The 5,377-nt window shown below is 39.0% G+C and overlaps 1 pseudogene across 1 annotated transcript; it reads left to right on the top strand.

Annotated features, from left to right (window-relative positions):
* Positions 1 to 3,120: 3,120 nt before the first annotated feature.
* LOC309646729 (CDK5 and ABL1 enzyme substrate 2 pseudogene) lies at positions 3,121 to 4,700 on the top strand (annotated as a pseudogene). The gene has a single exon. The product of its transcript is annotated as a CDK5 and ABL1 enzyme substrate 2 pseudogene (transcript).
* Positions 4,701 to 5,377: the final 677 nt, after the last annotated feature.

The raw sequence follows: 5,377 nt of genomic DNA, 5'->3' as shown, positions 1-5,377 counted from the left end.
TCCAATTATGTAATTACATCTTTATATGTTAGTTGGAATACTTCCATAGACAGAATTTTTTCTCATCAACTTTTGAATACCCTGAGGTACAGTTTTTACTTTAAAAACAAGTAATCTGCATGATTCTTTCCCTTTATTTATCAGTTTTTAGAACAAGGAGTTGGTTTCCTAGCATCCTCCAAAGGTGATCTTTTTTTAAAACATGATCATTGGAATTCCTGGATTTTAAACATATTTTATTGATTCCAACCCATTGATGTTTTTACTCTTATTGGTGCTGAGGATGACTCATCTTTGTGCAGTGGGAGCCACTTCAAGACGTTTCATGAGTCTTTTTGACACTATTCCAATAATTTTTGATAACTTCCTTGCTTTCTGGAATGACAAAATACTAAGATTCATCTTGTAAATTTCCTGTCCCTGACTTTTATATCTGTCTCCTTTACATGTTACCTCTCATCGCATATAAGTAATAATTTTATTTAAATATAACTTAATCTCCCATTGTATGTGCATGTATACCACACACATATACACACACAGACTCCCTTTTTCAGATAAATGGTAATACAATATATAGTATACATATTGCTTATACTACTTGCTGTTTTCATTTAACAATATATCCTAGAGATCACATATTAAAAAGCACTCTTTTTTTTTTTTTTAACCAGTTGTATGGTGCTCCATAGTAAGTATCTCAAAGTTAATTCAATTCATCCTGTGTTAATGGGCATTTAGGTTGTTTCTGGTTTTTACCTTTTTAAATCGTGTAGTAAATATCCATGTGTATACATATTTTCATGTTTATCTTTTAGATAGATTCCTAGAAAAGGGGAAAACATAAAAACATATGTAAAATCATTAAATAATGCCAAATTGCCCTCCACTGGGTTCGTAACGTTTTGCATTCTTTTTAGAAACAAATATGTGTCTGTTTCCTCTTAGTCTTACCAAATAAATATGTGATCACACTCTTGATTTTTTGTCAGTATGATAAATAAGATATATCTGTGTAATATTAATTTGTATTTCTCTTATTATGAGCTATTCTTTTAATTATGAGACATATAGAGTCCTAAACATATGAGAAACTGCATTGACTGTATTGCCTTTTCTACTCACGTCTCTAGCCTGTTTTTCTTTCTTTTTTTATTTTAAACATCTTTATTGGAGTATAATTGCTTTACAATGATGTGTCAGTTTCTGCTTTATAACAAAGTGAATCAGCTATACATATACATATATCCCCATATCTCCTCCCTCTTGCCCTCCCTATCCCACCCCTCTAGGTGGTCACAAAGCACCGAGCTGATCTCCCTGTGCTATGCGGCTGCTTCCCACTAGCTGTCTATTTTATATTTGGTAGTGTATATATGTCCATGCCACTCTCTCACTTCGTCCCAGATTACCCTTCCCCCTCTCCGTGTCCTCAAGTCCATTCTCTGCATCTGCGTCTTTATTCCTGTCCTGCACCTAGGTTCTTCAGAAACTTTTTTTTTTTTGATTCCATATATACGTGTTAGCGTATGGTATTTGTTTTTCTCTTTCTGACTTACTTCACTCTGCATGACAGACTCTAGGTCCAACCATCTCACTACAAATAACTCAATTTCATTTTTTTTATGGCTCAGTAATATTCCATTGTATATATGTGCCACATCTTCCTTATCCATTCATCTGTTGATGGACACTTAGGTTGCTTCCATGTCCTGTCTAGCCTGTTTTTTAAATAGCATTGTTGTTATTTTAATTTTGCTTATGAAGTTGTATTTGCCATGCATTTTTTTTTTTCTTTTTGGTTGTGCCACCATGAAGCATGTGGGATCCTAGTTCCTCTACCAGGGGTCGAACCCATGCCCCCTGCAGTGGAAGTGCAGAGTCCTAACCACTGGACCACCAGGGAAGTCCCTGCCATGCACGTTTAATCTTTACATAGTCAAATTTATTAATGATTTTCCCTACTGCTTCAATATTTTGAGCGGGAAGAGAATTTTCCTTGCCTCTCGGTTATAAAGAAATTCAGAAATGTTTGTATTTGTGTAATTTCATTTTTTATATTTTCATTTCTAATTCCTTTAGAATTTTCACTGATTTCTGGTGTCAGAAATGAATTCAATTTCTATTTTTTTCATGTACTTATCCAGTTATCCCAGCACCATTTATTAAAGTGCCCATATTTCCCACTTGATTTGTGACTTCACCTTTGTTGAATACTACCAGCAATTGCATATATTTCTGGACTCTCTATTCTTTCTTATTGACCTGCCTGGCTACTCATATGCCAACACCAAACTGTGTTGACTATAGAGGCCTTAGGATATGCTTATATATCTAATTGGGCCAGCAATCCCCTTGCCTCACTGTTGCTCTTCTTTTTCAGGGGAATGTAGGTCTTTGAACACCAAATTCAATTCAATGTCTTTTCACTAGATTCTACTTCCTTCAGTAAGATGTCACAAAAACAGAATGTTTAGACTCTTTTAAATAGGAAAATAGGAAAGTAAACCTGTGAAAGAATTTGATGGCGAAAATGGGTCAAGAATAATTTTAGTTTTGGTATTTGTTTTAATTAAAAGACTAAGAAGAACCAAGCCTACTGAGTCCACTTAGCTTTTTTTGTCTTCTATTGATCCCCTTAGAGAAGTGATGTATTATCCTGATTTAGCAATCAAAATTTCCATCGTGTGGATCCCTTGACTAGGTCTGATTGTATTTGAAAACACTAGAAGAATTAAGATTTATTAGTGATAACACCCTTCTAACACCTGGCAGTAAAACCCTGGATATCTGTGTAAGATCCAAAGCATGGGGACGTGGTTGCTATGTTGGAATATATTGGCGAGTGTGTGTATGTGTGTGTGTGTGTGTACACATTTTCACCACTATTCACTAGAATACAGTGAGGTTTAACGTTCATGTTGTCAGTCTCAAAAATTCAAAGATATTTCTTAACATGGTAATCTGAGGGGAGAAAACAATAATTATAATGTGTGGCGATCCTAAAGTCTGACAGTTGTAGCTGCAAAGAATTTTACTAAGGAACTATTTGAGCAAAATGTTGGGTTTTCAGGTAGAGCATTATTGTCATAAGTGATGCTGTTTTTAAAAGCTTGATTGTGGGCGGCGGGTGGCCATCGGGCTCAGTCGGAGGATGGCCGCGGCCGCGGCGGGTGGATCCCTGGGCCAGTCCCCTGGCCCCGCTGTCTGGGCTGCGCCGCAGGTGCTGCGGATGTGAGGGGACTTGCGGTGCCGCCAGGCCATGCTCTTCTTCCTCAACAACATCTCCCTGGATGGGCGGCCCTCGAGTTTCTGGAAGACATGGTGGGATGTGCCTCCCTTCAAAGAACCAAACATACACCTGAATCCCCAAGACACAAAGGCCCGAAGAAGACTCACTTCATCAATAATATGAGGCAGTACGACACCAGGAACAGCAGGATCGTGCTCATCTGCACCAAGCGGTCCCTGTGTGCGGCCTTCTCTGTCTTGCCCTGTGGAGAAGGCCTGCGTGTCAGTGACCTGAGGGTGGACAGCCAGAGGCAGAGGCATCTGTCCGGCAATGTTTCCATGTCTTCTGAGATGGTCTTCCAGTTGGAAGGCATTGAACTGGGGGCGGATGGAAAGGTTGTGTCTTACCAAGATCCTGTACCCCACCAACACCCTGGTCATGCTCAAGCCAGCCCACTGCCTCAGCCCCGGCCCAGAGTCCCCCGTGCTCTGCTGGGGCCCAGATGCAAACCTGTCCTGCCCAGGGTGGCGCCAGCTGGCTCGAAACTAGGGACCAATGCAGGAGATGCCCTGGAGTAAAATCCCAATCTCCTGGCTGACCCTCAGTGACCCTGCAGCAAGCACAAGCATGTCCTCATCTTCGCATCCTACATGACCACAGTGATAGAGTATGTGAAGCCCTCCCACCTCAAGAAGGACATGAAGGAAACCTTCTGGGAGAAGTTCCCTCACATCAAGCTGATGCTGAGCAAAGTTAGGAGTTTATAATGAGAGATGTGGAATTTGTCCCAGAGTGTGTTTTGGAGCCTGTGACAATGTCCATGGCTTACTTGTACTTGAGAAGCTGGTCCTGCAGGGCAAACACAACAAGCAGAACTGCAAGCTGCTGAAGAAACAGCAGATGAAGGAGCAAGGTAAAAACCCAACAGACCAAACAAATGAAGAGGAAACAGGCAGTCTACCTGAAAAAGAATGATAGAAAAGATGATCCAAAATAATCTTGGAAATAGAATGGAGAAAATACAAGAAACGTTTAAAAAGGACCTAGAAGAACTAAAGAGCAAGCAAACAATGATGAACAACACAATAAATGAAATTAAAAATTCTCTAGAAGGAATCAATAGCAGAATAACTGAGGCAGAAGAACGGGTAAGTGACCTGGAAGATAAATAGTGGAAACAACTACCACAGAGCATAATAAAGAAAAAAGAATGAAAAGAATTAAGGACAGTCTCAGAGACCTCTGGGACAATATTAAACACACCAACATTCGAATTATAGGGGTCCCAGAAGAAGAAGAGAAAAAGAAAAGGATGGAGAAAATATTTGAAGAGATTATAGTTGAAAACTTCCCTAATATGGGAAAGGAAATAGTTAATTAAGTCCAGGAAGCACAGAGAGTCCTATACAGGATAAATCCAAGGAGAAACACGCCAAGACACATATTAATCAAACTATCAAAAATTAAATGCAAGGAAAAAATATTAAAAGCCACAGGGGAAAAACAACAAATGACATACAAGGGAATCCCCATAAGGTTAACAGCTGATCTTTCAGCAGAAACTCTGCAAGCCAGAAAGGAGTGGCAGGACATATTTAAAGTGATGAAAGGGAAAAACCTACAACCAAGATTACTCTACCCAGCAAGGATCTCATTCAGATTATTCGATGGAGAAATTAAAACCTTTACAGACATGCAAAAGCTAAGAGAATTCAGCACCACCAAACCAGCTTTACAACAAATGCTAAAGGAACTTCTCTAAGCAGGAAACACAAGAGAAGGAAAACACCTACAATAACAAACCCAAAACAATTAAGAAAATGATAATAGGAACATACATATCGATAACTAACTACCTTAGATGTAAATGGATCAAATGCTCCAACCAAAAGACATAGACTGGCTGAATGGATACAAAAACAAGACCTGTATATATGCTGTCTACAAGAGACCCACTTCAGACCTAGGGACACATACAGACTGAAAGTGATGGGATAGAAAAAGATATTCCATGCAAATGGAAATGAAAAGAAAGCTGGAGTAGCAATTCTCATATCAGACAAAATAGACTTTAAAATAAAGACTATTATAAGAGACAGAGAAGGACACTACATAATGATCAAGGGATCAATCCAAGAAGAAGTT

The sequence above is a fragment of the Balaenoptera physalus genome (genome assembly GCF_965194825.1).
Source record: "Balaenoptera physalus genome assembly, chromosome: 17".
NCBI classification, from domain to species: domain Eukaryota; kingdom Metazoa; phylum Chordata; class Mammalia; order Artiodactyla; family Balaenopteridae; genus Balaenoptera; species Balaenoptera physalus.
Note: the sequence above shows the minus strand (reverse complement) of the source record. Positions and strands in the feature narration are given on the sequence as shown.